General features: G+C 42.5%; 2 long non-coding RNA genes across 2 annotated transcripts in view; both read right to left on the bottom strand.

Annotated features, from left to right (window-relative positions):
- Positions 1-12,424, bottom strand: part of LOC309395966 — a 478,400-nt gene that overhangs the window by 214,922 nt on the left and 251,054 nt on the right. The gene's annotated exons all lie outside the window — the stretch shown is intronic.
- The window catches only part of LOC309395967, a 148,455-nt gene continuing 146,441 nt past the window's right edge, over positions 10,411-12,424 (bottom strand). The window contains exon 4 of the long non-coding RNA XR_014176013.1: positions 10,411-10,782. This is a non-coding gene — a long non-coding RNA (uncharacterized lncRNA). The remainder of the gene's footprint in view (positions 10,783-12,424) is intronic.

The raw sequence follows: 12,424 nt of genomic DNA, 5'->3' as shown, positions 1-12,424 counted from the left end.
CAAATATGTATATGTTTGAGATAATGCTTGTAGAGTCATGCAGATCTTGCTGTCATTTGGGCATAACTGAGTAAGTAGGGACTGCTTCTTGCAATGTAACATGGAGTTCTTTCGAGTTTGTAGAACTAATAAAGGAAACATCTAGATAATGAATGCTGGGAAAGCCATTGTAATTTAGAATAGCAAAGCGTTTAATTTATAATAATAATAATAATAATAATAATAAAATTTATTTCTAAGACGCACCCTCTCCCGAAGGACTCGGGGTGGCGTACAACAAAACACATAGGAACAATACGAAAAATACACAAACAACTAAACGAATACATATACATAGAGGAGGAAGGAAGATGAGTAAAAACAGCTAAAACACAATTTAAAATCCCCTAATAAAATTCCCAAAGTCGCAGAATTAAAAAACCCGTCAGGAGCAGTGTGAACGAACTATGATTGAGCCAGGCCAGCTACTTGAAATAGGTGGGTCTTGAGCTTAATCCGGAAGGAGCGGAGGTCAGAGGTAGTCCTAATATCTGGGGGAAGGTCATTCCACAGGGCTGGGCACGCAACAGAGAAGGCTCTACTCCTAGACGCCGCCCCCTGACATTGTCTGGTGGACGGCACCTGGAGGAGTCCCTCTCTGTGCGAGCGAATTGGTCGCAGGGATGTATGGGGCAGGATACGATCCCGCAAGTAGCTAGGTCCTGAGCCATGGAGCGCTTTAAAGATCGTTATCAAGACCTTGAAACGCACCCGGTAGACCACAGGGAGCCAGTGCAGCTCGCGCAGGAAAGGTGTCACATGGGAGTACCTTGTACTCCCCATAATTACCCGCGCGGCCGCGTTCTGGACCAACTGTAGTCTACGAGTGCATTTCAAGGGAAGCCCCATGTAGAGAGCGTTACAGTAGTCCAGGCGAGACGTCACCAGCGCATGAGTGACTGTGCGCAAGGCATCCCGGTCCAATAGGGGGCGCAATTGGCGCACCAGGCGAACCTGGTGGAACGCCCCCCTTGCCACGGCCGCCACATGGTCATCCATGGACAGCCGGGCATCAAGGAGGACGCCCAAATTGCGCGCCCGCTCCACCGGGGCAAATTGCACGCCCCCGATGGCCAGAGATGGAGTTAACTGGTTGAACCGGGGGGCCGGGACCCACAGCCACTCCGTCTTGGAGGGGTTGAGCTTGAGTCGGTTGCCATCCATCCAGACCCGTACGGCTTCTACACACCGGGACATCACTTCGACGGCCTCGTTGGGGTGGTTCGGGGTGGAAATGTACAGCTGAGTATCATCAGCATACAGGTGGTATCCCACCCCGAAACCACGGATAATCTCACCCAGCGGCTTCATGTATGTGTTGAACAGGAGCGGCGAGAGGACCGACCCCTGTGGCACCCCACAGGTAAGGGGGCTCAGAGTCGACCTCTGCTCCCCTGTCAACACACGTTGCGTCCGGCCGGAGAGGTAGGAGCCGAACCACCGTAAAACGGTGCCCCCGACCCCCAACCCCTCCAGTCGGCGCAACAGGATACCATGGTCGATGGTATCAAAAGCCGCCGAGAGGTCTAATAGGACCAGGATAGAGGAACAACCCCTATCTCTGGCCCTCCAGAGATCATCCACCAACGCAACCAAGGCCGTCTCCGTGCTGTGCCCAGGGCAGAAGCCGGACTGGCGCGGGTCTAGATAATCATTTTCCTCCAGATGTCGTGGAAACTGATAAGCCACCACACTCTCTACAACCTTCGCCAAAAAGGGAAGGTTGGAGACAGGACGATAATTGGCCAGCTCCGTAGGGTCCAGGGAAGGCTTCTTGAGCAAGGGTCTCACCACCGCCTCTTTCAAGGCGGCTGGAAGGGACCCCTCACCCAGCGAAGCGTTCACTAGGCCCAGGAGCCAGTCGCGTGTAACCTCCCAGGATGCCAGTACAAGCCAGGAGGGACACGGGTCCAGTAAACATGTGGTAGGTCGCAGTCGTCCACGCACTCTGTCCAAATCCTCGATGGCAATCAAGTCAAACTCCTCCCAGATAGGACTCTCAAGACTCGCCACGGACGCCTCTGCAGGACCACTGGAAGGGACCCAATCCTTCCGGATTTGAGCGATTTTATCCTGCAGGTATTTCCCAAATTCCTCTGCCCTACCCTGTAAAGGGGCCTCCCGCGGCCTCTGAAATAAGAGGGAGCGGGACACCCGAAACAGGGCGGCAGGGCGGTTCTCTGCGGATGCAATGAGAGTGGCACAATATTGACGTTTGGCCACTCTCAATGCCACAAGGTACGTCCTTAAATGGGCTCGTACCTGTGTTCGGTCAAATTCGGAACGGGAGGATCTCCAACGACTCTCTAGGCATCTCTTGTGGCGCTTCATCACCCTTAGCTCCTCGGTAAACCAAGGGGCCAGGGTGGAGTGTTGCCGCCGGAGAGGCCGCAAAGGCGCCACCCGGTTCAAGGCCCCAGTAGTCGCATTGTTCCACGCGACCACCAGGTCCTCTACCCGAGGGCGAGTCAGGGCCGCAGAAGGTGGCCCAAGCTCCATCTGGAACCTATCTGGCTCCATCAGGCGCCTGGGGCGGAACCATCTAGTATTTTCCGGTTCCGCCTCCCCGCAGCGGGGGGTAGCACCAGGGAAGTCAAGTCGGAGGAGTGAGTGGTCTGACCATGACAGGGGAGTGATGGTTAAGTCCCCTCCTCCCAGATCACTCAACCACTGGCCAGAGACAAAAACAAGGTCCAAGGTGTGCCCTCCCTCGTGTGTCGGGCCCTGAATCAGTTGAGTCAGGTCCATGGCTGTCATGGAAGTCTCTTGACTTATTCTTCAGTAAATCAGTAAGATGCTCTTCATGATTACAAGTACACTTATAATAATGAACAGACAAAAAAAGAGAATGCGTTACACAGAAATCTGATTTGTTATATACATTTTAACATTTTTTTTTCATTTTTAGATTGCCAATTAACCTTTGGTGTAATAAGCATTCTCAGCAAATGAACTTGAGGTTTTTTCAGATGTCCATAATTTACAATTAGAAGTATGGATGTGCAAAAGGTTCCCCATGAAAGACCTTATGTGCTTAATCATCACAAGATTACTACTTCTGGCATTCTCAAACAAGGCCACCAAATAGAATAATCGGCACTCTATATATTGGTTATACTTTTTAAAAGAAGTATTATATGGCCATTTTTGAGAATGCCAATACAGGTAGTCCTCGACTTACAACCTCAATTGAGCCCCACATTTCTGATGCTAAGCAACACATTTGTTAACTGAGTTTGCCCCCCCCCCCCATTTTATGACCATTCTTGCCACAGTTGTGAATGTGAATCGCTGCAACTGTTAAGTTAGTAACGCAGTGGTTACGGGAATCTGACTTCCCATTGACTCTGCTTTGCCGAAGGTTGCAAAATGTGATCACACGACTGTGGGAAACTACAGTTGCCAGGCATCTGAATTTTGATCATGTGACCATGCAGGCGCCAGGGGGATGTCCCGGGGCTGCTGCACAGGTGCACCACCTGCTCTCCTGGAGCACTTTCTTCCTCCCGCCGCCTGTTGGTGCCGCTGCAATTGATTCGGCTGGGTGAACGGGCCCCAGAAGGCAGGGTGTGCTCTACTACTGCCGTTGTTGTTGTTGCTGTTAGGCGTGCCCATGCAGGAGAAATCCCCAGTGTGGCGCAGTTCCGGGATGGTGGGATATTCTTTCTTTCACCGGTACGGGGGGCGTGGCCAGGCCACCATCACTACCGGTCTGGTACAACAGATTTTTACTACCTCTTCTGCTGTACCCAGAGGAACCCACTTCTGTTCTATATCCTTACTTCTTTGGGCACCTCTTTTTTAAAATTGTTCTCCTGTTATGCAAGAGACAGAGGAAGGCCACAGCTTCTGACAAAACGTGTTAATTTGGTGATCCAGGAGATTTGGGATTGTGATTTTATTTGCTCTAGTAGCCATAACTTGGGGAGTCTATCAATCTCCATTTTATTGACTTTGCGCCAGTAGTTACATGCTCTAAGTTTGGATAGTGCATGAATTGTATGAATTCCCAATTCAGCTCTAACTGCTGCAGCAGATGTTCTTAGAGCTACACCCAAAATACATCTCAAATGCTGGGACTGTGTTTGTTCTAGGACTGTGGTTGAGTATAGACCCCAAACTTCTGTTCCATACAAGAGCATAGGGGCAACTTTTGCTTTATATACTTTAATTAATGGGAGTAGGGACCCTGGGTAACTATGATTCTTTAGTTTCAGCAGTAAATTCAAATGAGATTTTGCTCTGTGTACTCCGTTGAGGATGGCAAGCCCAACAAGATCCAGTCTTGGAAAAAGTTAAAGCCTAACTATACAAAGATATTCAATTGGTTCACTGTCTAATTGCCATCTATGTCTCTGATGATGTTTTCCAAATACAATGATTTTTTAAATTTATATTTACCAATGGTTAGGGAATTATCCCTAAGAGCTGAATATTCTTAATATCCTATGTAATCCTACTTGTGAATACGATAATGAAATCATATCATCAGCATAGAGCAAGCTGTTACAGTATGTATTTAGGATCATTGCCATGTGTACCATGGGTTCCTTCATTAACCCTGGCAAATAAAAAGGAGAGCAAAGCTCAAAGCTACTGATCATTGTCAACATCTTGGGCTTCTAAGTACACTTTGCACAGTTTAAAGGTGTAAAACAACTGATAGTTCCAGACTTAAAAGTATCCAGGGTCAAATATGGGATTTAGATTTTATATTCCAGATTGAGATGTAATTTACATATAATCTACAGTAGAGGTCCAATTAGATATAGTGGTTAGGTCACCAGGCTAAAAACCTGGAAACTGTGAATTCTAGTTCTGCTTTGGGTACAAAGCAGGGGTGGGTTCCTGACAGTTCTAACCTCTTCTATAGAAGAGGTTTCACAAATCTACAGTGCCGTTTAGAATCGGTTCCAGCTCCCTCCCCCCGCCCGTCCAGACATCATCAAGATGAAGAGCGAGAGGAGGATTTCTGGGAGTTGAAGTCCACAAGTCTTAAAGCTGTCAAGTTTGAACACCCCAGGGTTGTTTTTTTTCCTAAAGGGTTAGGGGTGCAAGGGTCTTGTAACTTGACAGCTTTAAGACTTGCGTGCTTCAAATGCCAGAGTTCCTGAGCCAACATTTTGGTTGCTAAGTAAGAGCGTTGTTAAGTGAGTTTCACCACATTTTACAAGTTGGCCATGCACACCCAGTCACATGGCCAGCAAGCCACTCCCACAAAGCAGGCCACACCTACAGAAGAGGTTCTAAAAAAATTTGAAACCCAACACTGGTACAAAGCTAACAAGGTAACCATAGACCAGCCACACTCTCTCAGCCCTAGGAAGAAGGCAATGGCAAACCACTTCTGAAATCTGAAACAAAAACTGCAGTAGAAGGTAATCACCAGGAATTAACATCAATTTGTGAATATGTATGCATGCATACCCATACCGACATAAGCACACAACTATATAGTGTCATTTTAATATAATATTTCTTCCTCTCTTTCTTCTTAATAATTTGAATTGTGTTAACCAGTTACCTTTAAATTAAAATTTAATAGGCATATGTTTTGATTAGAAAATGGATATGAAATCCATTGGAATCCATATTATAAGATTTTAATGAGATATTAGAATATATTAGTTATATGATACTTCAGATTAGTTTGGCTAATTAGTTTGGCTGTCTGCTCATGTTTCACTGTTTATATTTTGTTCTTTATCTAGATTGTATAATCTAGTAATCTTTTTATTACTAAAACTCCTGCTTTTGCTTGTAAATTGGGCAAAACAGTGCATTATAAAGCAATCGGTTTTGACACAAGTATCTCAAATAACCACACTTACAGAATGTCTCTAAAATGTGAGATCTATTTGTCCCGTGGAATACATGTACAGACAGACAGAGGGATGGACGGACACACAGATGAGTGGATGGACAGATGGATAGACAGAGGATGAAAAAGATGGATGGGCAGAAAGATGGATGAAAGATGGGCAGACTGGCAGGTGAATGGTGACAGAAAAGCAGAGAGATGGAGAGACTATCAGATGGACTGATCATGGATTGACAGATGTAGAGACAGATGAAATGATGGACGTCATCTTCTTCTGTCTTCTGTTCTTTTTCATATTTATACAGTTAAAAATAGAAAAAAGGTGCAGGAAAAAATTAAGATAAAAGAAATATATAAAAGAAAGAATAGAGAAAACAGTAAGAAACAGAAAGAAATATAAAGAAGTAACTTTCTTATTTATGTCAACACATATAAACTATTCTAACAACTTCTCAGTTTCTCTTGAAATACAAAAATCTGAGCATCTCGTCTTGCAGCTCTTATTTGTATACAAATCCTTAAAATCTCATTCAGTCATGGTCAGCAAAAGTCCATTAATGGTTAGCTGTAATAACAACATTGATTTTAACTTTATCAAATAAACCCACTTTATATTTATTCTCTTTACTTTTAAAAATGTTGATGTTTAATCCTTCCAAATAATGTCCTAGAATTTGATTCTTTTTCTTTTCTTTTATTTGTCCCTTCTCATCAAGTCTTTAACTGGTCTCCTTTGTAAACTTTAACTGGTCTCCTTTGTAAACTGAATGTGGGAAAGTTATACAGGCTACTTTTTGGTTTGTTATTTTTATATCCCTTTTAATTTTTAAAACAGCAAGCATGTCATCTTTTTCCAGATCATTCTTGTAGTCTGTCATTTTTAAATCAGAGCTATTGTATCTTATCGAGTAGAATTTGTTACTCTTTGCTGGTGGAACTTTATTTTAAAATCTGCTAAAGTTTACGTGAATAGATTTCAAGTTCCCACCCCATTTTCCCCTATCTGTAGACAATACTGAAACTCATTATAAAAAGTGGCAATTCAATTAGTATTTCCCAAGTCATAGTAATAAAAATTTGAAGAAAGAGCTTGGTTATTGCTTCTTACTAAGAATTATAACTTTGTAGGCATGTTTTTTTTTCCATCTATCTGTCTTTTGTCCCCTGGAACAACAAATTTAGATGAAAAACAATTTAAAAGTAACCAATTTATGTAAGGGGCTTATGAATAGCCCACTAAGATTCAGAAGTAATCAGAAGTGCAGACTAAGGAAGTTAGTTCATGTTGAGATTTTGTTTCTTGGTGATCTCTGCTTTGTAAATCGTAAGCTTTTCCTACAGGCATACATATTGCCTCCTTGTACCTTACGTATTTTGAAGTCAGTTATGTAAAAGCCTGAAGAGAAAGAGAAATATTTCATGGGGCTTTAACAACACTTAAGGAGAAAAAACAAACTACTTCCTTCACATTGTTATTATGAAAACTGTGTGCTGCTTTGAATGAAAGCATTCAGAAACATTATTTGAGAGGGGCAAGGTATTATTATTATTTTACTTCTTCCCTTTAGCTGGTGCCTGCATCTGACAATTCTTGTCTTGCCTCAGAAGCTCGGCAAAACTAGATGTGGTTAATACTTGAATGGGATATTACTATTTATTTATTAAAATTTAAAAAGAATACTGAGAGTCTAAAGTAGACTGGGAAATGGAAAAACATTCCAGAAGGCAAGCCACTCTTGTATGGTTGTCAAGAAAATTACACAGGCATATCTATAAATTCACCAGAAGTCAAGCTCAGTTAAAAAATACCTTCTCCACTTTATACTCTTGAAATGAAAAAAATCTTTTGCCAATTCTGAGATACACTTTGGTCTAACACTTCAGGGAAAGCCCAGATCACAGGATGGAGTGGTTTTTCAGCTTCCCCGACTCAGGACAACATCAATATGTGTTTCTTGTTGGAAACTGAGCTCTGGGTCAAAACTAACATTTTCTGGCTGAATTGAGTTCTTTTGCCAATTCTGAGACATACTTTGGTCAAGCTCCTCAGGGAAAGCTCAGATCACAGAATGGAGTGGTTTTTCCCGACTCAGGACATCATCAATATGTGTTTTTTGTTGGATTCTGAGCTCTGGGTCAAAACTAACGTTTTCTGGGTGAATTTTCTTTTGCCAATTCTGAGATACGCTTTGGTCTAACACCTCAGGGAAAGCCCAGATCACAGGATGGAGTGGTTTTTCAGCTTTCCCGACTCAAGACAACATCAATATGTGTTTCTTGTTCGAATCTGAGCTTGGGGTCAAAACTAACATTTTCTGGCTGAATTGAGTTCTTTTGCTTATACTGAGATACGTTTGGATCTAAGTCATCAGGAAAAGCTCAGATCACAGGATGGAGTGATTTTTCAGGTTTCCAAACTCAAGACAACACCAATATGTGTTTCTTGTTCAAATCAGAGCTCTGGATCAAAAGTAACCTTTTCTGGCTGAATTGAGTTCTTGCCTTTTCTAAGATCGTTTGGACTAACTCCTCAGGGACAGCTCAGATCACAGAATGGAGTGGTGTGTCAGATTTCTTAGGTGCCAGCTCTTTGTGTCTGGCTCCCAGATGGCGTTCCCTCTCAGCAGCTCCATTCTGTGATCTGAACTGTCCCTGAGGAGTTAGTCCAAAGGATCTTAGAATAGGTAAGAACTCAATTCAGCCAGAAAACATTACTTTTGACCCAGAGCTCGACATAAATCACTGAGCTGTCACCCATGTCTCCCTCCGTGGGTCTCTTCTCTTCCTCCATCTTCCCTGAGTCTTCATGTCTCCTGGACTCAGGTCGATGCTGGGGCTCAGGACCTGGACAGCAACCTGAAGTTCAGGGAAGCTGGTAGAGTTGTTTAGAAGTGATGCAGGTTAATGTCAGGGTTCCAAGCAACATCCCCAACAAAAGAAGATTCTGAGGCTTGAGCTTCCTCAAAGTTCCATTTTATTAGAGATGTCATATTGGCACATCTGGGAAAATCCGAATCTGAAAGTTTCCAGGTTTCCCCACCCAAAAGAAAGTTCAAGCCCCTGCCCAGCACCCCATGTCCATCACATGATCCAATCAGGTACCATCCAAACCAGGAGTTTCCTCCCAGTCACCTCATCACAGTTGCAGGGCCAGTTGACCATGACTTTCTGAGAAGGAATGTTATTATGGCTACATATCACCCACACTCTATTATATATCCCCGCTCTCATTTTCCCACAGTAGAAAATGTAGCAGGCCTGAAGTCCAAAAGGTAAAAGAGTCCAGGTCTGACACAGCCTTGACCTGGGTATTATGCCCTTGGTTCCCAAGAGAAAGCATTTTATTTTGACTATACATCCCCAACTAATTCCCCCATCCAATCCCTCGCTCCAGTGTGGCAGCACTGAATCTCCAAGATGGCTTTGGCCAGGTCAGCTTCATGGTTGACATATGGATTGGAATCTCTTCTTCAACTCATCTGAAATTTTTTTAAAACTAACCCATCTTTTTTTTTTAAAAAAAAACAGGATTAGGAACTCCATCTACCATGCACTAGATTTCACATAATATTTTTAAATCATAGCAGCAAACAGGAAGGAGCCTGAGAAGACGTGGCTTGTTATGCATGCGGTATTTGTCTAGTCAGCTTTCTAAATTATTCAAGGGTTTAGGAACAATTGTTTTGCTGCAGAATTATTTCTCATCTTTCCTCCCAGGATTCAAATCCTTTTCTGCAGTTTTCCCATTCTGTGAGACAGGCAGGACTCCCATCTACAGATATTCCTTTAGGTCTTCACCATCTTCCTCCTTTCTATCTCATTTTTCACAATGGATATAGCTCTACACGACAGTTACTTAATAGTGAGAATTGCTTTTTTAAGTGGACAATTGAAATACCCTAGCATTTTGATGTAGTATAATACAATGGCTGAGTACATAGTCCATAAAAAGCTGATGGTCTTAAACCCCCTGTCCCAAATATTTTCTGAGATTTTCATGCCAGTTACCTCAATGTGGTGGCTTTATAAACAGAATAAGAGAGTTGGAGGTCTTGAAGGTCTTCTAGTCTCAGCTCAAGCAGGAGACCCTATGTCATTTCAGACAAATGGTTGCCAATCTCTTCCTAAAAACTTTCAGTAATGGACCACTCACAACTTCTGAAGGAAAGTTGTTCCACTAATTATTTTTCTGTCAAGAAATTTCTCATTTCTAGGTTGGTTCTCTAATTCCTGTTGCCAACACTTGTATTCCAGAGGACACTTCATCTGGCATTCTGCTGCCTTTTTGGCAATTAAAAAGTGAAAATATGCACACACACACACACACACACACACACACTGTACGTAACCTCCTGGCTATGCAAGTTAAATGTATGTAGATGCTAGAGGATTCAGCACTGCTTTTGTTTTTCCCACCCCATGACAGATAAACTAATATCACAAGAGAAAAACAACCAAAAACTTTATTATTAAAAGATGAATCAATCATTGTTAGGTGTGATAAATACTCACCTGTGCAAAGCTCTAAGCAGAGCACCAGATGACACTGATCTGCTATAACCAGATAACCACAGGCCTCCTGATTATTTGTAGAGAGAGTGCTGGTTTATGTGGAAATTAGATCTTCCATTACTCCATCAATACAAAGAATCACTTGTCCCTCTTTGAGAAGTTGCTTCAATGCCTAAGATGGGAGGAGAAAGCTCTAGCTTGGAATAAGATAACCATTTTCATCTATATGCCCAGAGGACATGTTGATTACCTTCAATTATTATTTGGGGGAGAGAGAATCTTGCAAAGTAATTATATGTCTCTTGCTTGGTGGCCCCCAAGAGATCTTCTGGCAGATAAGGTGCCAATTATATTGATGGATCAGCTTCTGAAGTTTGCAGCAGCCAATCTTCTGCTGATCCCTGCTGGGCCTTTAAAAAAAATGAGGAGAAGCGAATCTTGTACCCTAGGTGATGGGACAAAACAAAATGAACGTTTCTTTTCCTAATCCATGACAAGGAAAAATTGGATTTTGTCTATTTACAATTAACAAAGAAAGAAACTTTTGAAACAAAGGGCTCAGCATGTGAGCTGAGATTGACATATGGTTAAAGGAGCAATCTCAGGCTTGCCTGATTCAATATTGAAGGAAGTCTCTGTGTCTTTTCGAGTTGGATTGAAATATTTAATGGGCACCATTCATCCCAAATCATAGCTAGGCATTTCTGGGGAGAAAGAGTCAGTTGTGATTCTCAGTCAAGAACATAAAAGGGAGAGCTGTAACTTTTGTTCACTCAAGGGTGTTTACTTTAAATCATAACAAAGAAAGCCAGCATTGAAATTATGATGAACTTCTGTTAATGTTAAATCCAGGGTAAAATTCCTATCACGTTGCTTCATCGCACACCTTTATTGGATATTTCCATCTTCAGAAGTTTTTCATAGGATGTGGAATAGTGATAAAGTAAAGATACAAGGTCCAGCAATCCCCAACAGCATGATTTCCATTCAGCTATGTTGGAGGGTGACTTTGAATGTGGAATTGGGGGGCCTTGAAGCAAACACCTCATGTCAACGATAGGGCCTCTGCTCTTCCCACACAATTCTCATATTCACACAGTCCTCAAAGAAACAGGAATGGTAATGAGGATCTTTTTCAAGAGCCACTTTGGGGTAATGGTTGAAGACTCTGGATTAGACACCTGGAGTCTTTGAGTTGTACGCCTGTTTTAGGCATGAAGTCAGCTAGGTGACCTTGGGTTAGTCACTCTTTCTCAGCCTAAGGATGATGGCTAGGGCAAACTTTCTGAAAAAGTTGCTAAGAAAATTATGTAGCTGTCTGCATAGCTACCGGGAATCAAGAAGAACTTTAAGATAACAAAACAAAAACAAAAACAAATGAGAACCCTGGGGATTGCTTCATTGCTTCCACCCACACTGATCAATGCAGAATCTACAATATAGGACGAAACTATGGTGTCCGTGAAATATTGCTATTCAGCCGCTGCTTGAATATCTCTAGTTAGTTGATCTTACCATACTGCTTGGTATATTTTTCATGATGTATGGAAATTATTTATGTCCCAAGTGTTAGGGATGTAACCCTAGGCTTGGCTTGGCAATGTATATATAAGCTATGATTACTTTACTGTTACTTTAAATGCTTAAGAGATGTAATTGGTTTATTACCTCAAGCAGCCATAAGAGGGAGCCAGAATGGCTGTTAGCTCTCTGTTTTGTTAAACGCTGGTCGGTGTATTTGTGAGGTATTGTGGTTTGCTACTGTTAACTATATTTTGTGTGCTAACTGACTATTTTGATAACTGAATTACTGAACTGTTTATGACTTGGACTGTTAACCGGACTCTGAAAACTTCTATATTTCTACATAGTAAACTACTATATTTTTATACTATTCAGTGTCTCTGTATGCTGGTTTGTGCGTGTTCTTCCATATCACTCTCATTACGCTTCTCTGCATACTCGCTCTCCTCACGGGGAGCTTAATTACTTAACACCAAGCACTAGAAAATATGTTTTATGAAGGAATTGATAGCTAGGTTCATACATCAC

The sequence above is a fragment of the Natrix helvetica genome (genome assembly GCF_964273705.1).
Source record: "Natrix helvetica genome assembly, chromosome: 8".
Taxonomy (NCBI): domain Eukaryota; kingdom Metazoa; phylum Chordata; class Lepidosauria; order Squamata; family Natricidae; genus Natrix; species Natrix helvetica.
The sequence above is the reverse complement of the archived record's forward strand: the minus strand, read 5'-3'. Positions and strand labels throughout refer to the sequence as shown.